This window comes from Triturus cristatus, chromosome 5_2 (genome assembly GCF_964204655.1).
Source record: "Triturus cristatus chromosome 5_2, aTriCri1.1, whole genome shotgun sequence".
Classification (NCBI taxonomy): domain Eukaryota; kingdom Metazoa; phylum Chordata; class Amphibia; order Caudata; family Salamandridae; genus Triturus; species Triturus cristatus.
The window spans coordinates 775,052,413-775,077,852 of record NC_140588.1 but is presented as its reverse complement, the minus strand read 5'-3'; the positions used below and the strand labels follow the sequence as shown (position 1 = coordinate 775,077,852).

Below are 25,440 nucleotides of genomic sequence, written 5' to 3'. Positions count from 1 at the left end.
CGATCAATGGGGAATCTTTAGTCATCTGGTAGAACGGCAGGTCCGCATCACTAACGGTACCAGGTCAGCTACTACGGCTGCTACCAATACTACTTCTAATAGTGCTGCAGTGGCTACCGGGGCCAGAAGTACTGGTTTTCCAAACAAACCTAATGTTACTACCAAACATTTTCAATTGCAACTAGAATCAGTACTACTCCTAGAAATACTAGTACAAGAAGTGCATGTGTTATGTTTTTTGGGGGTGAGATTTATATAGCGCAAACTCGACCAGAAGGTATTAGAGTGCTTTACATGAGCACCAGTTGTGTTACAGACAGACACATTAATTATTTGTTAGGCACAGGGAGATTTAGTGATTTGCCCAGAATCTTAGGATGTTGAGCGTCCCTTCCGAGACTTGAACCCAGTTCCCCAGCTTCGAGGTCAACCGATCTAGCTGTGTGTATTTGTAAGGTGTACTATAACCCGCGAGCGTACCCTGGCACTGAGCAGGTGTGTGTGTGTGCCTAGCCCTGCCTATAGTAGTTTGGTTAATTGAAAAGTTAGGTCTTCAGCTTCATGCGGAACTCAAGAAGAGAGGAGGAGGCTCTGATGTGGAGTGGGAGGTTGTTTCATTCTTTAAAGCGATGTAAGAGAACGTCAAACCTTCTGATCTGGTTCTGTGAATGTGTGGGATGTGTGCGGGTGGGAGTTCATCGGAGCAGAGGTGTCTGTGTGGCTGGTGGAAGGAGAAGTAACAGTTCACATAGGTGGGTCTTGAATGTGCGTGCGAGGAAATTGAATTGAGTGTGTTTGTGTAATGGGAGCCAGCGTAATTCCCTGAGGTGTGGTGTGAGGTTGAGGATCAGTCTGGGTGAAGTACTTAGGTACTGTTACTATTAGTACTAATAGATTGTTAGTGATACCACTATTCTAGATCTTACTGGTAGACATGGTGTTAAAACTACTACTGGAAAGAGTACCAGTACTAATATGACAAATAACTACTACTACAAGTGCTACTACAAACATTTATGCTGCTACATATACCAGGTAATTTACAGCTACATTTGAACTTGGGTACAAGTCCAGTTATCGCGTCATACTGAATCTTGTCCGGTAGATCATAACTTTTTTTCTCATCAAGCTAATGACTGCGGGAAATCGCTGCTTTTGTTACTTTATGAAACTGAATAAGGGCCTGATTATGAATTTGGCGATGCGGCAACAGCTCCGCCCCACAGCCAAACCTGTGGTGAGGGTGCCCGCCAGATTGCCAGTTATTCTCGTTTCTGGTGGGATTCGTTTTTGACGTTCTCATGGCAGTGCCCTGTAAATGGGCACCTCAATGGGAATGCCAAAAACAGTTCCCGCCCAGCATGGACTGGGCAGGAACTGGGGTGCATGCACAAAGGGGGGCACATATTGTGCCTCCCTGTGTGCATCCACATGCATCCAAAGGCCCCCTTTCTTCCTCTCTGCCAAGGTGTACATGGAGTAAGAACCTCCAGGACACTGCCAGTGGAGAGGAAACTCGTGATAGGCTTGGTGTGCTATGGCGGTCCTGCCAAGCATATTGCAGTCTTCTGACTGCCGCAACACCGCAAGGGAACGGCGGTTCCCTGGTGGCTGCAGCAGGACTGTGTGCGGTCGACCACTTGATTTGTAATTGGTCGGTCGATAGACTGCCGCACCCCCGCGAGTCTAGTGGTCCATGGACCGCCAGACTCGTAATCGAGCCCTAAATGTCATCAATGACTTAACTCAGTACTAATCATATCGAGAAAGATTACATTAATTCACCACCTTCGATTATGCCAAACTAAAATAATTTGCAAAGAATTTCAACATATTTGGATCTTTGAATAAAATAATTAGACTAAAAAAATAGAAATATGAAGTGAACATTTTGATTAGGACCACAGGCACTGGTAATTTGAGATGGAAAAAACCTGCAATGTATATATCAAAGAGAAATTATAACCTAAAACAGAGTATTGCATGGAATGATTTTTAAACAGACTGAAGAACGATTTTATTTCCAAATATGAGATAGGTATAAAAGAAAATACATCCAACAGCGTGCTGCAGATAGAGAGAATCAATGTGAACCGTACCATTCTTCATAGGATTACAAAACTATATACTTTCAAAGTTCGTCTGAAACAAAATAGGCAAAATTGGAGTTGCATTTAAAAAATAAATAGCAACACTACTGTTCCGAAAATTAGAAATATAGAAATTAAGGAATTGTTTGCGTTCTCTAACACTAAAATCCAGGAATTGTTTTGACTACATTAGAGCCACGTGTACATAAAATAGTTATTATCCCAAATAAAGTCAACTGTGCTTGCTAAGAACTCAGTGGTAGTATCAAACCATTAACCTTAAATGTGGATGTATGATTGAACAACTACTGCCTAAACCACGAATTCCTTAACCACGAAGACTAAACAGCATTGCCAAACAACTACATTTTTAACCACGAGTTCCTAAACCACGAAATATATTTTAATTGTTCAATACCCATTTTCACCACTATGTTCTTTTTAATCCGCATATTTTTGTCATTTTAAATAAAATAAATATAATATTAGATGATGCTATGCCCCCGACGTACTGCCAAGCTGGAAGGGTGAAAGCAGACTGCAGCCCGCACTCATCAGAGCCCGCCAACATGGTGGCTACAATGCAGAGTCAATCATGCCAGGGGGCGAGAAGCATGTCAGCTCAGGGGCGCCCCTATACCCACTCACCACACAACATCCTCACATAGCAGCGGTCCTGGTCGCCTGCCGAGTGTGTCATACAAGGGGGCGAAGAGCATTACAGTTCTAGGGGGGGGGGGGCGGATGGGACACCGTGTACCTAGCCACCAAGCCTCCAGCACCAAAGTAAAAACATTCCCTGTGACGCTATACTCCGGACGTTACACACGGGCGCTCTGTACCCAGTAACCAACCCGCCAGCGCGAAAGCAAAAGTATTCATTGCGACGCTATGCTGGAAGGATGAAGGCAGGCTACAGCCCCGCATTAGTCATACCCCAGCCCCGCATTAGTCATACCCCGCATGGATGAAAGCAGACGGCAGCCCCACAAAACATAGCCCGCATGTTTTTCGACATGCTGCCAAGCTATATGGATGACACACTGTATTTTGTACTTCCAATGAAGGAATACATTTCCTGTAATGTTTACTTTACAGCCGCTTTAGATGTCTAGGTTTTTTAGGGTGGCGAGTTTTGAGGTGAAAGTCTCCTGCAATTTTCCATGTTGCGAAAAATAAGATGTCTGTAATTGTACTGCTAGTTTTCGTGCTAGTATAGTGATCTGTGGTCAGGGTCTGTGGGGTTTTGTTAATCACAAGCATATTTGGTCGCCAGCCGAGTGTGTCATACAAGGGGGCGAAGAGCATTACAGTTCTTGGGGGTGCGGATGGGACACTCTGTACCTAGTCACCAAATCTCCAGCACCAAAGTAAAAGCATTTCCTGTGACGCTATACTTCGGACGTGCTGCCAAGCTGAAACGATGCCCCTCGCTCGTCAAAGCCCGCCAACCTTGCGGCTGCATTTCCTTGTAAATCATAGAAGGGGGCAAGAAGCTCGTCAGGTCAGGGGGTGAAGAGTCGAAAGACACACGGGCGCCCTGTACCCAGTAACCAAACCGCCAGCACGAAAGCAAAAGTATTCCCTGCAACGCTATCCTGGAAGGATGAAGGCAGGCTGAAGCCCCGCAATACATACCCCGCATGGTTTCACGACTTGCTAAGCTAGAAGTATGACGTAACGTTTTGTGGTTTATGCAAGTCGTTGTTTAGGATGTTGTTGCAAAGGATGTCGTGGTTAACGGAATGGTCGTTGTTCGGGATTCGTGGTTCAGGTAATTCGTTGTTCATACTTCGTTGTTTAGGATGTTTCCCCTTAAATGTAAATCCCTGCACTGGCAATTTGGAGCTTGGGAGAAAAGACTGTGGCAGCCAGGTCCAATTCAATAAGCTAAGTGGATATACCTCTGTACAATTAGGTTTCAGGCATGCAGTAAATGTTCTTCCGATTTCTTTACTGTATAATTGATTCGTTTTGCATGAATAAATATAAATAATTGCACATATGTGGCCTTACCGGCCTGTAAGTTCAGGTCCTTCCCCTAGACTGCCAAAACAAGTGTGAAACTCAAGAACCATCTTCAAGTCAAACCTCTCCTTCAGTTCACAAATTAAAGCCGTTAGAAAGGGCACCAACCTTTAACTGCCACTACTAACAAATCCGACACATTCCTTCAAATAACCCACTGGGTAGAGGGGACATGAGATCCTCATAAAAAGCTCATCTTAAAGGTACAAAGATTGCAGAGTCAAGCAGACAGTATGTGTTTGAATCTCATTACCATATCAAGGCCGGTCTGTAACTACTCCACTGTCTCCCAACTGGCACCGAACTAAATTGAACTCTCTCTCGCATACAGGGTACCTGGTCAAAGGTGCTAGTTTCCTTCAAAACCTGCTACCTCAATTACCCCCAGTGGGAAGCTGACATCCGGCCAGACTTCAACTACTGAATCCAACAACAATTCCTCAAAAGACTAATGGAGCATGGAGGCACTAAGTATTGTATTCCTACTGTAAGTGTACAACGACTTACAAAGGAAGGCTACATTTTTTTTACAAGTAATTCTTTATTTGTAGTTAACCATAAACATCAGGCAGAGGGAGTCAGCATTACATCGGGAACAGTACTTATGATAAACGAAGTGTAGAAAAAGACCTGTCTAAGTCAGATGTACCATCCCAAAGTTCTCAATTCGGAAGTTTGACAGCCATGTTCACTGGGAAATTGGTGTGGGGTGTGCAATGACACTACACTCAGCAAGTGTGCCCAACCGGGGTCGAGAACAACTGAATGTATAAAAAACGGAGGAGCTGTGTGCGGTACGGACTGGAGACTGCCCCGGGCATAGTGCCCGACCAGCTGCAGGGAGTCGTAAAGATGTGGGGAGTCACGCAAATCATCCTTATGGGTGACCCCTATTGGGGGGTAGCGTGGAGGGATGGCCCTGACGTCTCAACCACAGGAGACTACTGAGTCTCTCCAGAGCACACCCCTGACGGCAGAAGGGGGGAGAGGGGAGACGTAAAAGAGTTCATGGGGGTTCGTCATCGGTTTTGGACGCCAATTACATATGAAGCAAACCATATAGAGAAATTCAGTGGATAGTAGTAAATGCCCTATCATCTTGCATTCCCACACTTCTGCTGATTAAAATGGTTGCCAACAAATGTATTGCCTAAGAAATGAAAGGCCTAAGAACACTAAAACGTGAAGCAGAAGAAATAAGTTTACTATTAGGTTGATTTTGGGACGTGAGTAGCAGCGTTATGTGGGCCTGTGGTTAGCTGGCTCTTCAGGAAACCTACACACCCTATATCTGTATGACAAACAAAAAAAAAGAATATTGTCGTTTTTTTTAAGGAACGTTCTAGAATATGTGGGGAACAGCAAAGCTTACTTCTCACAGTATTTACAAAATTGTATCAATAAAAACAGTACCTCACATGTCTGGGTGGGACAATCGTAACCATCAGGAACAGGCCAAATGTATGGGTGTAACAGTTCAAAATAGTGTCTGTGTGGTTTTTTGTGGTCAAGGTTTGGGCCTATTCCTGCCCCATGCAATTGGCCCACCCACACGTGTGGTACTTGTTTTGTTGGGAGAAGCCTGGAAACATTTCACAGTACAATTCTTACCATTTTCCTTAAGTTTGCAAATTTTGTGTCAAAGAACACTCAAAAATCATATTTTTCAGTCTACCCCATGAAACTTGTAGGGGATTCCAGGTGATAAAATATGTTGGCATTCAATATAAGCTACATCACCCTGGATTTCCGGTAGTCCCTAGTTTTCAGAAATCACTGAGGTTGGTAGGTTTCCTTGAGTGGTGTCTGACCCCAAGCCCAAATACTAAAGGCATTCTACAGGGAATTCCTGCATCCTATACTGGTTTGGCCTTGTTTCCTTTCATAGTCCTGCATGAGAGAGACTAGAAATAATTGTCATGTGTTGGAAAATAAAAAATGCTAAAACTCTTACAAATGTCATGTTCCGTGCATTCTCCAGGCCATCCAATCAAGGCGAGGGAAGTCTAGTACCCAGCAAAAGAAACCTTAAGATGTGTAGGTGTTAACAATACGTGGTTATGGTATGTTTCCAAACAGTCCAAGGGTGAAACCAGCAAAGATAGGTGGCCTAAACAACCATTTTGTTTCCAGTTTTGTTGTACATTACCAAAATGCACTGCACTCAGTATATCGCCAGTGGGCATACAGAACCCATGGAACACTCATACATTTCTGGTACCCCCTACACTCAGGAGACCCAGAGAAACAAAGTGAGGACTCAAGCCTTGGCCGGTATATGTTTCTGCATGAGGGAGACTCTAGAAAATGTCCATGTTTTGTAACAGTTTCAGTTAAATACTAATTTACTATCATCTGAAGAGACAACTGTAGATAAGGAAGCTGCTCTGTATACTCGTTCAGTAATCAAAGAAACGGCTATCAAGGTAAAGAAAAGCATATACTGGAAAATACCATAGAGAACCAGGCAGAGTTGGGGAGGACCCACAACCTTGAAATGCGGCATGCAACAATTTACAGTCTCAGCTAGACTAATTACATAAAATTGTACCAATAGAGGCAAAGTATCTGGTTTTCCAAGTATCAGAGAAGCGATGTATTTATTCTTTTGGCTGACGTCAAATGAGACTGCTAAGAATGAAAATTATGTTATGTAATTTTAACATGCAACTATTTGGAGAATGGATCTTTCATAACTGAGATAGGGAATGTTGATACACTGTAAATATTCCAGGAAGAATGTACAGATCCAAGGAAATATCAAGGGCCTAGGGAGAATTCCTTACTCTCAGCATGATCTATTTCATAACTGATGGGGTCAAATGTTTGTACTCAAAGAAACATTCAGAAATAGTTGGATCACCACTATGACTGCCTTCAATACTCTGTTTTGAACAATTACCACATTCCTTCTTAATACATAATAGGTAAATCCATGTGTGTCCTGGACTTTCCATCCATAGTAAATTTGAACTTTCCTATACCAGATATTCCTCTGCTCTGGAGCTTTGCATTTTCTCATAGCAATTTAACTGTGTGTGGTGGGGATGGGTGGCGGGACGGGATTTTTGTAAGGTTCTTCATTATGGGCTTCCTCATGAATCTCCATAGTAATTTTCCTAGACAGGCTCACAATGAACATGGTTATATTGTTTGACATATCTTTTCATAACTGGTATATGTGCTGCTATTCTGTAATGGATGTTGACACACAGAAATGGCATAGTCTGAGAAGCAGTATCATTTGGAAAAACTAATAAAGATCTATTTTTTTAAAAAAAAGGTCTGCTGTAATTGTCTCTGATAAGTGGCTTCCCAGCTACTACAGGTCACATGTCTGCGACTACCCCAAATGGTTGTACACAACCTCAAATTGCCTCTGGTGGAGCGGGAATCAGTTTCAATTAAAATCTCGGTTTACAATCATCTAGGCTGATTTCCACTGACGCAATGGATCCTTGCCCTTGTTTTAGAGAAGATCAGGAGCTGTACATCACATAGATTATAATTGTAATCACTAATCTCATTTCAGTTAATAATGAGAGTCTGACATGAGTTAAAGGGTTTTGGTACTCATATCTTTAGTAAATCATGTTAATTAAGGTCACATGTTAATTTAATCAATCTCAGTTATTAGAATCTCATTAGAAAACAATAATCAATATGTAATCAATAAATCGCATTGTTCTAGTTTGCGAGAGAGTGAGAAAAAAAGCATAAAGCTTTAGCTTCAAAAGTCAGCTCAATAAATCAAAGGTAAATCAAATCAAAACATCCCATAAAGAGAGGTTCAAGAAACTCATTAGAGTCTCTGAGCAGCGTGGGCTGGGGAGGGTGAGTGCTTGGAAAAAGTGCCTGAGCCTACTCTGGGAACACACAGTATTATAGACATCACAGTCTGAAGCTTTTGCAACATGCTGTTTCTTCCGTCTCCAGTAAACCAATCAGCGTTCAATGCTCTCATGGGGACAGGATCACTCCTCATCTTCTCACAGGAATGCAATAGTCCACAAACAGCAATGTCAAGTGAAACATTTCTTATCAAATACAACGTTACCTCGCTTAGACTTTCACATCATTCATTCCCTTTAGAAATGCTGTATCTCCATATGTGAACTTCTTCATTGCCTCACTAAGGGCCTCATGTAGGTAGCGAAATACCGGTCGGTAACGGCCGATTTTCGGTAAATATGCCGTTACCGACCGGTATTCAGACAAGTGAGATGTAGGAGTCCAAAAACCACTTTTCGGTAAATATGAGGCGGTAAATACCGATTCATAGTTACCGAATTCTAAAATACCGATTCATATTTACCGAATACATAATTAACGAATCGGTAAATATGAAGTGGTAAATATGAAGTGGTAAAAATTTAAAATGACATGTAGGAGCAGTCGGTAATTAAGAAATCCAGGAAAATCGGTAAATAAGAGTCGGTAATTAACACGGATGGAAAGCAGGTGGTAACCATCAACAATGCACATAAGCAATCCCAAAATGCAACAGCGTGGACAACATGGCCGCCATGTACGTCATTGCAAGGCGCCTACGTCTACAGGCAGCAGGACTGAGGGTGTGGCGACGGGAGGAACAAATCTACAGACAGCGCATCACACTATTCAAGCTGACTGATGCAGAGATACATGAGAGGTACAGGCTACACCCCGAAACCATCATGGACCTGATAAGGGACCTGCACCCACTCCTGGACCAGCCAACAAGAAGGGCGCACGCCATACCACCACATGTGCAGGTGCTCTGCAGCCTACATCTACTGGCATCCGGCAGTTATCAGGTGGTGACAGCTGCGGTGGGTGGTGTATCCCAGAGTTGCCTGTCCCGTTTCTTCAGGAAGTTCCTGGATGCCATGATGCAGAGAATGCACCACTACATAAGCTTCCCAAACACACAGGCTGCACTGCAGAAAACAAAAACAGACTTTTATCACATGGCACAGTTCCCCCATGTCATCGGCTGTATTGATGGTACACACATCCCAATCTGTCCACCAGCTGATACAGAGCACATCTACAGGAACAGGAAGTCCACCCACTCCATCAATGTGCAGGTGATCTGTGATGCAGGGAACATCATCACAGATATTGTTGCAAAGTTTCCTGGGAGCACCCACGACTCTTACATCTTCCAGAATAGTGGGATCTACACACGACTGAGTGCCGGCGAATTCGGAGAGGGATACCTGCTGGGTAAGTAACAGTGACGCCCCTTGAAACCTGCAAATCAGAGTGTATAGAGGCATGTAACTGATGGTTCCCTTTTACTCATCCAGGCGACAGTGCATATGCATGCCGGTCATTCATCCTCACTCCCTACCTACACCCAGCAACCCAGAGTGAGAGACGATACAACGTGGCCCACAAATCTACACGCAATGTGGTGGAGCGCACGTTTGGACTACTGAAGAGCAGGTTCCGCTGCCTCCACAAGAGCGGAGGCGCACGCCAGTACAAACCCATCACCTGCTGCAAGATAATTGCCACTTGTGCAATGCTGCACAACCTTGCCACGAAAAAAGGTACAGATGTGGAACTAACATATTTTGAGGACAACGAGGATGAGTCAGGCCAGCCAGAGGGCAGCGCAGCTAGAGTGCCAACTGCAGTCGATGGGAGAGAGAGACGGGCAGAGATCACATGCAACTATTTCTGAGTAAGTGAGGGGACACAGCGAGTTGTGAGAAGTCATGACGTAGTTTAATGTGGCACCACGCCATGAACACATGAACAGGCCAATCTGGCAATATGCCATCTATACAATGAGTATGTCCAGGGTTACGTCACCCAATGGCAAGTGGATAAGCAGGGCCACATCAATGTTTGCGCATACGCGCTGCAGTGGTGGATTGCACGGCCTGTGCATCCTCACTAGAGCCAACCCCAAGCCGCCTGCTGCTCCTGCGTGCTTCGGGGACGGGGGGTGTGATGCTGCTGCTGGTGTCGATGCTCTCCGCAGCATCCCCTGCAGCAGTTGTCGACGCCTGACTACTCAATAGCACCCCTAGTGCACTTGTCACCTGCACCATCCCCCGAGACAGGTCGCTGCAGCACTGTGTTAGGCCCTCCTGCATCGTCACAGAGCGCCGGCAAAGTAGGGAAGTCGCAGTTGCCAGACGGTTGAGTGCCCTGCTGGTAGTGTCCCTTCGCTGGCGTTCCCGGCGCCGTGCTTCGATGTCAGCATCTAATTTGCTGCACAACTGCTGGATTGACTGGGACATGTCCCGAATGCCCGCAGCCATGCCGCCAATGTTTGTGTCCATGTTGACTAAGCTTGTCTTCATCACCCGCATGTGCCTCTGGACTGACATAACTGCCTTTGATTGCAGGCGCTGTTGCTTCAACATTTGGCCCTCGAGCCCCAAGAAGACACCATGGCCGTCAGTGGGTGCTGGTGGACTCTGGACACGCGACCTGCGGCGCCCTCTTGCTCCCGTCTGTGCTGCCTGTGAGGTGTGGGGCACAGTGGGATGGCTCCCTTCCTGGGGCCCGGTGCGGTCTTCTGGGCCCATGCTGTCGTCTGACGAGGTGTCTAAGGCTCGTAGCCTGGCTGCTGGACGCCTCCTCATTCTCACACCTGCAAGCGGAGATGTGGCCGGTGAATCGAACATGAGTGGCGATGCTGGCTCTGGTGGTGGTGATGCTGGCTCTCGGTGAGGTGATGCTGGCTCTGTGTGCGGCGAGGCTGGCTGCGTAGGTGGTGCGGCTGCAAGTGGGCCTGCTCCCTGGTCTGAACTCGTGCTGGCTAGAGGTGATTTTTGTGGCCGGTGTGCCGTCTCCCCTGCAGCATGCCCTGTACTGCATGATGTCACATCTGTGGACAGAAAAACAACATTGGCTCAGTGTCCCCGAAGGGCTGCATTGCAAGCGTCACAATAAATCATTTCACATTCCAATCTGTCCTCTGTCTCCTTGTGCCTCGAGTGCGTGACATGCCTTGTTGCCCTGTGACATTTACGTCATGGTTAGTGTTGCCCTGACTACATCTCCCGGAATGCATTGCCTGTCTGCACTGACACGTGTGGACTGCAGTGTGATTCTCGTTTCACAATGGGGGATGTGGGATAGGGGTAGGGGAGGCTACATTGCTGTGCTTTCGTCTTACCTTGGTGTGTTGCGGCTCTGGCAGAGCTGTCGGCGTCCCCAAGACCCACGACGCTCTCTTGCTCGAGTGTGGCCGCCACCAGCTCCTCCAGTTCGGTGAGGGCAGGTGCCCTGTTGGTTCCACCTCCGGTCTGGCTGGCCTCCTTCTGGATGTCGCCCATCTTCCTCTTGGTCACAATCCTCAGGTCATACCAGCGCTTTTTGAGGACCTCAATGTCCCTGTGGGTCACTCCCACAGCATTGACCTGCGCCTGGATGGCCAGCCATATGTTGCGCTTTTCGGCCTCAGGCACTTGCAGGGATTGCCTCCCAAACAGCTTCTGGTGCTGCTTCACCACCTCCTCCACCAGCACCTGGAGTTCCTTGGGGCTGAATTTGAGCTTCCTCCTCCTTTCCCCTCCGTCTTTCTGTGTTCTCTGGCTGGACATGCTGTTCGTTTCCCGCTCGCACATGCAACTGCTCCCTGCCTCTCCTCTGCACTCCAGGCCTCTCCAGGGTCGGCTAATTATGTACACCTGCCTGGGTGTGGCCACTTCGGCTAATTGTGTACACCTGCCTGGGTGTGGGCAGTTCCTGGTTGGGTGGGCTGTCGTTGCACAGGATTAGCTGTTTCGTCAAGTCATGTGATGTTATTTACCGAATCCGTACGTACCGATTCGGTATTTTCCGAATCGGTAGATACCACCTCGGTATTTTCCGATTCGGTAGATACCACCTCGGTATTTTCCGAATCGGTAATTATCACCTCGGTATTTACCGAATCGGTGAATTCCGATTCGTATTTACCGAATGTTACCGAATCGGTAACTGTTACCGAATTTTTACCTACATATAACTTACCGATTCTAATTTACCGATTCGGTACGGCTCGGTATTTAAGAACCGGTAAAATTTATTTACCTACATGAGGCCCTAAATGACATATCTCTAATCATTTGCTAACAGTGATCTTTGTGTAATTAGAAACAGTTTACAGGATCAGATAAAAAGATTTTGTAAAACTATTATTCATTATGAAAAAAATTGTTCATGGAACGGTCAAGAAATAAACATTTTATGCATCCTAAACATTTTCTAGTCATGTCAGCTTGTCAGACAATGCTGCTTCAGCCATTAAAGGCCTAGTACAAGTAAATATGATTGCCTACTACAATGTTTGCATTTACTTTCATTTTTATTTTTCATCAAAGCCTATACGTACATTCTGCAGATATATTAAAAACATTATTATTTTCTCGATATTATCAAACGCTCCCTCACCTCCATTACCAATAACGTACAGTGCTCTTGAGCTGCATAAGCGCAATACAAATACCAATACTAACTTACATTACATACAATACATAATAATCCACATTTGTAAAGCACGAACAATCACCCGTAAGGGTCGCTAGGCACTGCGGGCCGTCGGGAAAATTAAGCAAGCTATTGCCCAGAGTCACATGGTGCTGGGCTAATCTGCAGACGGCGCCGGGGATTGAACTGGATTCCGGAGTCAATCGCCCTGGTCGCGGCGCCACACCTACAAACACCTACTCCATACATAGGAACATGTTCAATCCTATTTAAATGAAGAGTCATGAAGAACTGTAAAAATATTACACCCAAAAGAGAGAAATTCTGACACAACTGTCTCAGAATCACAAAATTATTTTAGGACTCTTCCACGAACAAACATTCCAACTGACACCTATGGCCTCTAATTTATAATTCACTCAAAATAAGAACATCAAAGGATATTTGATGCGCCAGGCAAAATAATATCATGCTACTGGAGTGATCCCCCATTCACTAAGAAGAAAGCCGTATTGGGGGTCGTTTTTATAAGTTAGTGCCCCCTACTGATGGTGCCCTACCTCCCTTAGAAAATGCTTGACCCTACTCCAATGGTGCAAGACATTCTTTTTTTTGCAGATTTATATAGCGTGAACTCGACCCAAGGGTATTGGACCGCTTTACATGAGCACCAGTTACGTTACACATGGACACATTCATTTTTTGGTAGGCACAGGGAGAGTAAGTGATTTGCCCAGAATCAAAGGATGCTGAGTCAACCCTGAGGCTCGAACCTGGTTCCACAGCTCCAAAGTTGGCAGCTCTGGTCATGAGGCCACATCCTCCCCCGATTCCTGAACCTAACAATGTACATGGTGTTACTTACCTTAACATGACTCGATCACCTTGTCTGAGAAGACATGGGAACATTTCACTAAAGTACTCTCCCCAGTAATTCTAACACAGCAATGAAGCCCATAACCACCTAAGTTATGAACCAACTGATGTTCAGAGGTGTAATCACTAGCAGAGGACACACGTTTATCAGACGTAGTTTTGTGTTTCACTCACTGACACGTGCTCATGGGAAATAGTGTTCTGCATTCGCCAACTCATTGTGTTAGAATGGCATAGCAAGGCATCTACTCGTTCTCTCATCCCACATAGTCCATACAAAGGGCAGTCATGAATTATGGGGGAGGCTAAAACCCCGGGTACAAGAAGCTAATGTACACAAAAATATGTTGGTACCACATAGGGCACCAGACTGCAAAGCCTGGTAGGCCATACAAATGGCAGAGTGCGCGCTATATGAATCCTAATAACGTAACATACCATACGCTGAACTCCACAGCATGTAGCGATTTGAGGTGCATACGGTATGTGTCACATAAATTTAATGCAACGCTTTGAGGAGAAGCCGTCCTTCTGCTCCGCAATAGATACTAAAGGTAAAATGGAGCTGACTTAAGGATACCTCATAAAACCTTTTCAAGACGTGCATACATATGTCAATCCAATTAACAGTTATGCTCGCTCTGAGTGCCCGTCATGCATCTGGACTGTCTACAGAGCCCACGCTGAACTCGGAATGTCTCTTGAGTGGATGCACGAACTGCAAACACAGAGATGGAAGCACAGAGGGGCAACACTGCTCAGTTTCCCATTTGTAATATGTATGTGTTTTATACAGCGCAACACATAAAACAGGCAGTCAGAGCCAGTGCAACTGTAGACGATAAAGCCCCTTATGATGAATATAAGCACAGTGCCATGAATAATGTAAGTTTAAGATACAATGTTAAAAAATATTTATTACAGTCCTGTGCAGAGGCTCGAACCACGAATGTATGACTGCGTTACTGGCAGTGAAGAAGGAAGTTCCGTCAGCAACACCGGAGCACAAATGCACTGTTATAATGTAAGTGAAGCTGCAGAATGTTGGCTAAACCTTGGTGCGACTGGATTGAAAACGACCGTCAGAGTGCTGGCAGGCAGCAGGGCCTAAGGAATCACTCGGTTAGTCCTGGCAGTGTCAGCTGGACACGGTGTCACTTCCAGTCAGCGGCAGGAGCTTCTCCGTTCCTCTGACAGAGCAGCGTTGCCGTGGCTTGCACTAGTGCATCGCACTGTATGTCTTCTCTCAGAGCACTTTGCTGTGGTGAAGTAATCACATCCTTTGCTGAAGGAACAGGATTCCTTGTTTATACTTTCTCAGCGCTCACCACAAACCCACCAACTCAGAAGCTCACCAGACGTGTGCTTACCACACGGAAGAAATAAACCGGTTCTGATGTCTGACTCTGCTCCAGGCTATCACCATGTGTGGAATTTCTCTGTTATTGAAATGGTCTGGGCCGGATTTAGAGTCGCGTGGTTATGGAAAATCTCTCAGTTTCAGAAGAGAATGATGTGTGTAGTAGAAGAACCTGCTGGCTGAAAGTTTAATCGGACGATTTTCCACTGCTAATGAATCACAAATAGCCTTTTCCCCTTTGCCAATTAACCCGAAAGGCTAAGAAAAAATCCAAGTGTCTAACTTCATTATGAGACACAGACACACAGTTCTGTGCCCAACAATGAGCCAGACACCGTTTGGAATTTTTTTTAGACTAAGAAAAAATTAAAAGCGCACCTAGCGCCTTGCTGGGGCACAGACATTTATGTATGTGTCTCAATAAGGGGCCAGAGGCAGTTTAGATTTTTGCCTTACCTTAAAAAAAAAAAAACGCTAAGTGCCTGGATTCTTGATTGAGCACAGACATACACGTCTTTGCCCCAGCAAGGTGCCAGATGCAAATACAAACAGCCTTGGGGGGGCGTGGCAAACCGCCGTGCATGGCGACTGCACCTTAGCGGAGCACACGGCCGGGACCTTCATTATCCTGTTTCTATTGCCTGTTCCTGGGGGAAACATCACCCTAACTCTCCCCCAGCGTGTGGCGGACACCTCTGGGCACAGTGGTCGAAGTGGGGGGGAAAAAAGTAGGGGAACTGTGGGTGGAGCATCAGGAGGCGGGAATAACCAGAGGATTGGGTCAGTGGGCGGAGTCAGAGGTGTGGCTAAAAATAGCAAAACATACCAATTTTAAGTATGTTTGGCATTTCACTGACCAGTTACAGCGTATAACGTTAGTTAATACAACCACTGGATACACGTTTATTTGAGGTTTAATATATTAGTTTATGACATTAAAATACATTTACAATGTGGGATACGTTTTCAATCACAGAATGTCCCAAATACGCTTATAAGTGGAACCAGGTGCCATTTGACTCCAACTCATGAGGGTTCTTTCATCAGCACTTCTCCCTTTTTCTAACCATTTCTGAACATAAAATTTGGGTTTAAATGTTATGACAGGAGGCCCCACATGTTGGGAAGCACTGTTGAGTACATCATTCTGAGCCCCTCGGTCCATGCAAAATGGTAGTCCTACGTTTTTTGTGCTTCATGCAACATGTCATGAAGCCTGCATTAGATGCCTCCTGGTTTCCTGTTATTGTATCTAGAAATAGCACTAATAAATGAAAATATACACCTAAAGTAACCTAGGCGTGTTGATTTTGCAGATGCTTTTAGCAATATCAGATGAATGAGATACAATTATTATATTAGTAGTTTGTGTAATTAATATTCAAGTTAGTTAGCAATGAGAAATGCAAATGCATCAATTCTGAAATTATGAGACTCAAACATTGCTAGAGTCAGAAATAGGCAGTGGTCCTCGGATTATCTCAATCAGTTATTTTCTCCCCTTCAGACTACCATCCTCTGACATCACTATTAGACACCTTCATCCTTTGTCTAACCGCGAGCACTGTAGATGTCTAGAAATACCACCCAACATAGACTGCATGAGGAAGTTCAAACCTGAATCACAAAATATCCTAGTTTGCAAATGTTTTCCACATAATAATAGCTCTGTCATATTTTCCACATAAAACATCATCTGCCGCAAAATCTGATGGTTTTAACTAAAACAATTTTTTTTTGTACAGAGCTTTATATAGCACAAACTTGACCCGAATCAGGTATCAGAGCACTTGAAACAGCACCACAGTTGCATTACATGAGTACACATTCATTTTTGTGAGGCACAGGGAGATTAAGTGAATCGGCATTGCCGAGACTCGAACCCGGTTCCCCAGATTCAAGGTCGACCACCCTAGCCGTTAGGCCAACTCCTCTCCCCAACAACAAACGGATAAAAACACGTGACTTGTGCTGCTGTAAAGTAGAAGGCCCTTTACAAAGGTTGACTGGTCACCGTTCTCACTGCTGCACTTGTATGTTAAACTGGTGTTAATGAGGCAAAAGCTTTACAGAGACTGTTAGTATGTGTACAAAAGTCAAAATAATAGAGTATCAGAAAATGTACCACACATTATGCAGCAGCCTTTCTTTGCTGCATAATTTAGCCAACACTGCAACATCATTTTGTCCTCCATTGCTGCATAATTGCAGTGGCCCCAAAGCAGGCAGCACATGTTAAAAGTGCTTGTGCATGAAGCAAAGAGACTGTGAAGTTTGCAAACTTAGAGGTATATATACAGGAATGGTGGCACAGGGCAGCACAGCAGTTATTTTGCTATGCTGCCCTGTGTCACAGGGAAAGGGCAGGAATGCCCCGTATTTATCCAATACTGTTCATTTCTGTCTTTTCCCCCTGTGCTGGCGCCGTTTCATCAGCCTAGCCCCAATGCAGGCACCCGGTTGCATGCAGGATTTTTTATGTGCAGGAAGGGTCACCTTCCTGCACAAAAACAATCCTGAGAGGCTTTTTCCTCTTTCTATGTGTGCGGCACATATAGAAAGAGAGAACTGGGAGAAACTTGTTGTGCCTCCATTGGGAAGGCGTTAGATTTTGATAGATTCCCAGGTTTACAAGTCATTGTAAATCTAGGAAAGCATCAAATTCCACGGGAGTTGCATGGGATCACCCACTACAACACGTCCCTTGTGCAGAGGAAGGAAAAGCGGCTATTTGCACTGTGTCCGATTACGCATACTTATGAAACCATTCAAAGCCATGCAAAGTGGCTATGAGTAGCTTCATAAATATGACTTGGAGATTTGCATTGTGCATTTACCGCGTTCCGTGGTGCAAACAGGATGCAAGGTCCTCGTAAAGATGCCCCTTAGTTTGGTGTACTTGCAGGAATTTGACTCATGACAACAAAACTCTTAACATCAGAATAAAAACAGGCACTGGCTAAGCTACTTTTCTCTCACTGTTCATCAATTAGACACACTGCTAAATCCTGCGTCCCATAACTGGGTAACCGCTCCTCCAAGGTCATCACGCATGACAAGGAAGCACTTCCCACGTGGGATCAAAACAGAGATCACACTCTATCAGCTACACAGACTGCCAGGCGTGCCTGCAGGCAAGTGCTGCAGCACCCCCACACACACACAGAGTGGTAAAAGCGCTATATAAATGTTACAATGTTACGCATTCTCTATCTGCACATTTTGCAAATTGCACTCCATGTAAGGTTTCTTGGCTTCTATGTATTCCTGTTTCACAGCTGGGCTGAGGAAGATAACATTGATTTGACCAATACCATTTTATGATGATAAATAATAGTGAGTTTCAGGTAAAACGGCACCAAAATTCCACCGACCATATTTAAGCTTAGACACAATGCGCTACGAACTTACAAGCAGAGCCAATTTGAAGTGCTATTGCTAGCACTACAGATCCCAGAGTGCACTTATTGTTTATACTAATGCAGCTGGACTAGTTACCATTATTTCCCGGTGGGCCTACCTTTAAATATATTTGATTACAGGCTACTGCTGGTCTCCCTAAGCAAGTGAGGGTGACTATGAGTGTCGCAAACCGCGGCCAAAATGCATTAGAAAAGCAGTGCATGTCCCAGAAGCACAGCAGAAGATGTCACTCATCTGATTTATGGTGATACAGCAGCGTAAAAGGGCGAAGGAGTTACGGGTTATAAAGCATACTTGTCTAAATTAAAATTAGAAATGATGCGGTATAACACAGTGCATCCTGTGACATTATTAGTTTCCCATGATGTTATTTTAACACTAATGAATTCTGCCAGGGTGTACATTTCACCAAGTTAATAGCAGTGTAATATAATGCGATTGCTGCAAGCAGTAACTAAAGTTGATTGGTTAAGCTTTCCAAGATGTCTAACACTTAATGATACTACATTGGGAGCTTTCTCTTACGAATCTCACATCGGCTCGAGCTAGAAACAAAATTGTTTGGGTCACAGCTGTATATCATGCCTGAGATGGTCAATTATTATGCAAGTGCAGCATATTCATATTTATGAGGGAAATCTCCTCAGCAGCACAATCGCATACTTCCAGTAGCCAAAAAAAATGAACTGGATTGAGTAGTTGACCTCGACTTTATATCCCGGGCAGGTTGAACTATGCAATTCTGTGGGGGTGTTTTTTCCGCATAATTACGGATTAGCCACATCATCCATAACTTGCGGATTTTATCAAAACAAAATTCTGTTTCTATTGGGAACGCATCACAATTTACTAAAAAAACACGCGGCATGTTGGCGTACGTGGGGGGGCTTCGCAAAAGTTGACTGGTCACCTTTTAATTGTCTATTTCAGTATTTGAGTGCCACACTGTTAGGAAGGAGGTGGAACCTTTTACAAGTATTAACATGCACAAAAAGACATAATAATGTATGTGCCGTTTTACACCGCATAACGTAACGTGCCTTTTCATAAATTAAATTAGTCAACCCAGTTGCATAATTCGGTTCATCATTGTCACATAATTCCAGTCGTCCTGTCTATATCCCACGGTGAATGAACACAGTCCCATATACAGATCTGTACATTTTTACCTGGTTTGTAATTAGGAGATAAACACCCACGTTAAAGGGAATTTTACACCACACAACCCAAGTCGGGGCCCAACAATCTATGGACACAAAGTAGCTGCGATCTATGCCCAGATCCTAAGAGCTGCAAGTGGGCAGACAGATCACATGACGGTTGTGGGTCAAGCAGGAAAATCACGGATTACAACCTTAATGGGATCTGTGGAATACTCTGCATATGAACCTTTGAATAAAGAGCAATCAACCCAAAATGTCCGCAAAGAATTTCAGTGTGTGGCCCATTTGCACGCCCTCACTTAATATCAGTCTCCCCACTCCCCACACCTCCTTAAACCTTTCATAAACTATGTCTATTCTGATGGCCCTCTCAAGTTGACCGGCAGTTTTTTCATGTTGGTTTAAGCTTACAAAACTATTGTTTTTGAAGTGTTAAACATACCTCATATGTTATACCTGATTATCTTCATGGATGTGCTTGTGCATATAATGCCAGCTCCTATAACTTTGCTCTGTATTTGGATTCATATTTGTTGGTTCCCTGGGGCAATGCAGGCCAGAGTGCCGAATTGGGTTTTTACTAAATTTATCAGTTGCACGCATGCAAAGACATTATATAAGTGGTGAGTGAGAGGCGAACATGGGAAACATGCCGTTAGGGTAAATTACATATTTACAGGTTGCTCCTGCTGACGCACAGTTTGGTAAGAGGGAAGAGAGGGATTCCCAAGTTATCGGTTGTCAGTAGGTGAGTTCTCAAGCCTGAAAAATGAAGTTAGAAGGATCAATACCCACAGGTTGGCAAGGCGAGAGCTCCACAAAAGGGGCTCAAGCAGACTGGAAGACCAAAATAAGTGGTTTGGGGGAAACAAAAGACAAAGCATAATATGCGATGGGAGACGCACACACTTGCACACCTTATTTGGGCAATGTTACAAGCATCTACATGGAATTCCTGGGAACACACATATGAGAGAGACCTGAACATACCTTCCAACGAGGGCATAATTTGGGCATATAGTCCCAGTGTGGCATGTGGGGGCACAGAGCAAATATAGATGGAACCGGTAACACTGTGGCTGCCGATGCTATCTGTCACTGATATGGCACTGTAGAGCTTTGGTGGCCACAGACGACTTTCCAAATGGTCTGAGGTTTCCATCCCACAGTGCATAAGTTTTGGCTGGTAGAAATGTCAGCACTGACACTTCATTTCTATTCTGCACCATGACCAACTTCAACTAGCATTTACAATGCAATAGGTCTCGCATTCGCGAGATTTTGAGCTATTGGTATTCTAAATGACAATGCCTTTTATATATGTTTAAAAAACCTGCAATAATAAAAGATTTTGTCATTTACAATACCAATAGGTCAAAGTTTTAAAAATACGACACCTATTGCATTGTAAATGTTTGTTTTTTAAAGCACCATGGTTTTGGCAAAGTCTACAACGGAGTGCTTTTCCTTTCCTTTTGGCGTAGTCTGTCTGTGTGAGCCGAAAATAAAGGGCAGATGAGGTCAAGGGTGGTGCCTAAAATTCATCCTGTTGTGACTATTGTATTGGTCACAGTGGGGGCAGGCAGGGGGCCTCCTGACTAAATGAGGTGTAAATCGCACTCTAGCTGCAGGGCCACCAAAGGTAGCCGTTCTCGTTGCTGATTGATTGCTCCTACAGTGTTGCTTTGCAGGCCCCTGCCCCCAGACACAGAGGGGAAGGGGGAGGAGGTTGTGGCAACTGCAGACGCCTTCCTTAATGTGCAACTCACAGGGCTGGGCGATCACGCAATATTGTTTAAATTCAGACTATTATTGCGTTCCTGGGACGCATGTCTAAAGTAAAGAAGTAGGGGAACGGACTGTGTTACATTTAAAAAGTAGGGGAACGCCGTGCCCTTCCGATCCCGCTCACTTCTGTCACTGTCTGGGCGTAATTATTTCTGTAAACGGCTTTCGTGGGCTCTGTAACAGCGAGTCTCTGCCGTCTGAACCTGCCGCCGGCTGCTGCGACCCTACTCCGCCGGAGGCGTACGTTCTCCTGAGGAGTGGTTCCTGGGCTCCATTCGGAGCATGGCTGCATGCTGGCTGCCCCTGAGAAGGAGCTGGCGCTGAGGAACCTCTCATTGTACCGGACGTTTGATCCATGCTTTCTGCTTGCACTGAAGGCGAGCTGACAACGTCGGCGGCATGCTGATTCTACCGGAGGTCCGGTGCTTCATGTGCGAGCAGCCTGGAGGCCTGAATGCTCCTGTGTCTGCGCTGATTGTGGCCTTTGGAGTGGCGGTAAGAGGGTCATTTCCTAATTGAGAGCGGGAGTCATCTCCGGCCCTGGGTGCCCGAGACCTCGACACTGTGGTGGCCTGAGCCGGCGCACTGGGCCGGGCGGGCGGGCCCTGCATCAGTGATCCCACATCCCTGACTGGCCGGAGGTGTAGTGACATTGTAACTGTACGCTTGAAAAAAGGAGCCTGGGGCTCCTCCGGTATGGCCTGAGGGCTGAGACGGACTGCTGATCCGATTGGTGAGACCGGCTTGTGGAATGGCGCGTGACGCACTTATATATTTGTGAATGCCGCTATTATTGCTGCTGCTTCCCTTTCTCCTGGACACACCGCTACCGTCTTTATGACTCGGTTTATGTCCTAAACTGCCCCCTCTTTGAGTGCGGTGGCTCCTTGTTTCCCTGCTTACCTTCTGCCTTATTTAGCAGCGGGGCTTATGTGGATACATTGCCTGTGGTCATCTGCACTGAGTTACTGAGACTGTCAGCTGGTCCCTTGCTGCACGGCCGGTGGTGGTCTACCGGAACCTGTTTTGGCCGGCGATTGCTGGGGCTGTCTGCAGGTCTTGGACACTACGGTATTTTCTAGCCCCACAGTAAATCCTGAGACCCGCTGACTACGAGTGCCATAACGACGCCTGAAAGATCTTGCGGTGGGGGGTAAGGGGAGGAATCTAGATGCTGTGGCCAGTGTTGCCGCGACCTGAGGCCCCCGGCCTGAGAATCACGAGACACCCTCACTTGCCTTCCTCTTAGACACAATTATAATCTCCTGGATCTGCCCTGATACGGACCTCCCTGTCTGTTCTAAACAGAGCCTGCCCACTGAGGTCCTCTACAGTCGCACCCGCCGGGCCCCTCTCTGGCACTGCTCATCCCTCTTCTCGCCATGGGATGTACAAAAGGCAAACAACCGGACATGTCCGCAGATGCTACTCCACCCCAGGGAGAACATGGCTCCGCCTCCCAGGCGTCCTCGGTTAGCTGTGTCCCGCCGATGCCCCTGACACCCTCTCTGGACAAACCGGACCAAATACTTGCTGAGATAAAGGTGTCGCGCCAAGCTATGGAACACCAAATTGGCACCATCACTACCAACCTCAATATCCTACGGGCAGACCATGCCAAACTTTCGGACTCTGTGAAAGGCCACACACAGACCCTTACAGAACTGGTCCCACAACAGAAAGTATACTCCAAACAGTTGACACACATGCAGAACCAGCTTGCCACCCTTCTTGATAGGATGTAGGATGCGGAGAGAAGGGCTAGACGCAGCAACATTCGCATCATAGGTATGCCGGAGCGGTGAGAGGGACCGGATGCGACCCGCTTTGTTGAGCAGTGGCTTCGAGACCATGTGGCCCCAGAGGGTCTTTCCAATTTCTTTTGTATAGAACGTGCACATCGTATTCCCACCGTCAAACCAACAGCGGGCCTCCCACCCAGACTGCTAATTGCCCACGTCATTAACTATAGGGATCGCAACCACTTACTACAACAAGCCCGCAAAAATGCACCTATTCATTATGATAACTCTCGAATTTCACTTTATCCAGACTACACCATACAGGTGCAGCAGCAGAGAACCTCCTACCAGCCACTCAAGAAAAAACTTCAGGCTCTCAATTTATCCCTGTGCTCTACTGTTTCCCTCCCGTTTGAAAATTATTTATCAACAGAAGGCTCACTTTTTTGAATATCCTGAAGCAGCTAACGCATGGTTAGAGTCTAATCTGTCCCCCCAGTCCTTTGACGGTATAGACCAGCAAATACGACAACTACCATCACAGCCAGTTAAAATGAGACCCCACCGAATCAGAACTAACCGAGTGGTCTCGGCTCGCAGGCCTACTTCGGCCCAGGCTGTTACGGGACAGGAATCTGCACTACTGGCTGCTGCTTCTTTCCAGGATACTACACAAGTCACGTCCCCGGAATAGTCGGACGACAACCCATTGCCATCTGACTCTGAAAGCAATGATGTTTTGTTTCCTTCGATAACTCTTCAAATTGTGAAGGACTTATATGGGTAGCTTGCTTGTGTAGCCATTATGATCCTACTTTCTTAATAATTATGCTCATTCTTAATTGAATCCCCCTTTTTTTGCTGTTCGTGGAGACCTGACCATGTTATAGACACTAATGTACATGCTCATTTCCTTTGCCTTCCGAGGTTCTTCTCTTATTTGTATGTGCCACGGGGCCTGACCTGCATGCAGGGAGAGGTACACTATGCAAATGTGAATTTAACATGTTCTCTCTCCCCCAGGTTCGGCATTTCAATTTTCTTTAATACAGGGTCTGGCCCAGGGTGCAGCTTTGACATAGCAGGCTTGACCATGTTCTCTTTGGTGCCCACACCCCCTCCAGCTTCTGCACTATATAGCAGTTTAAATGTATTGTGTTGCAGTGTTAGTTTGGACCAACCTAGTTTGATTGTTGGCCCTAGTATTCCAGGGTTTTGTTTAGTAATGGGATGTTTGTTCCTGGTTCGGGCCACATTGTCTCTCCTATTGGGCTCCACAGCTTATTGCGGGCTGCACTGTTATGATATCCTCCTACATTATGGCTGCTTTGGGCAAATATAAATTGCTGACATGGAATGTTCTGGAAATGAGGTCTGTGCATAAAAGACATCGTATTTATGCTCACCTGAATAGACGCAAGATTCATATCACTTTAATTCAAGAAACTCACCTGACTAATTTAGAAATCTCCAAAATGCGTAGAAAATGGAAGGGCAGTTTTTTAATACCTCTTATTCTGCTTTTGCTCGGGGGTCCTTAATTTGGATTCGAAGTGGGTTGCCCTTTACCTTAATAGAACAGCGGGTAGATCCTGAAGGGCGCTATGTCTTGTTATCTGGGAAGTTGGATGATTCCCCGTTGATTCTTGGTTGTGTGTATGCCCCAAATTCTGATCAGAATAATTACCTTACCAAGCTTAACACTGTCCTAGCAGACTGGGTGCATATCGCTTGGATTACTGGGGGCGATTTTAACTCGGTCCTAGATATTCACTTAGATCATTCACATCCCCCACTACGAGGTGCTGTACCCACTAAACATGCAGAGTTTTTACAAGCCTGGGCTACAGGTTGGTCTTTACAAGATATCTGGCGTGCTCACTACCCTGGTTGCAGAGAATATTCATTTTACTCCCCTCCACACCAATTGCACACTAGAATTTACCGCATATTCTGTACTACACTGTTGATGTCCCAAATGACTGAATCCACATATCTGGGGAAAACATTGTCTGATCATAACCCTATGGAGGTGACACTGGCAAGGGGAAAAATTCCCACCCCTCTCCCTACTTGGCGGCTCTGGCCACAATTGCTAGAGGATGCGCTTTTTCATGACACTCTGGGCACCACTATCACAAATTATTTCACCGAAAACACTGGCCCGGCCTCATCTTTTCTGGTGGAGTGGGATGCCTTCAAAACTGTTATCTGTGGCACAGCTATTGGAGCTGCGGTGGGAGCCCGGCAGGAAGTTCACAAATATTTCGCCACAGTGGAGGCCTCTCTTAATAGGCTTGAGACTTACTTACCTTACTGACCCGTCACAACTCCCGCCCCTTCAGGAGGCCAGAATCAAAAATGCTGAACTGTTGGAACAACTCTGGCTAATAGATCATACGTCTTATACACAATACAGTCACAAAGAGGCTGACAAATCAGAGACTCTTCTAGCACGCCTGATTAGAGATTCTCCTACCCCAGTGCCTATTACTGAAGTTTATCTCCCTGACAGAACGATTCCGTCTACCCAAGCGACCATTAATTTAGCATTC

General features: G+C 45.6%; 1 protein-coding gene across 3 annotated transcripts in view; it reads right to left on the bottom strand.

The window, feature by feature from the left end:
* The window catches only part of DOCK11 (dedicator of cytokinesis 11), a 1,169,031-nt gene that overhangs the window by 977,138 nt on the left and 166,453 nt on the right, over positions 1–25,440 (bottom strand). The window lies entirely within an intron of this gene.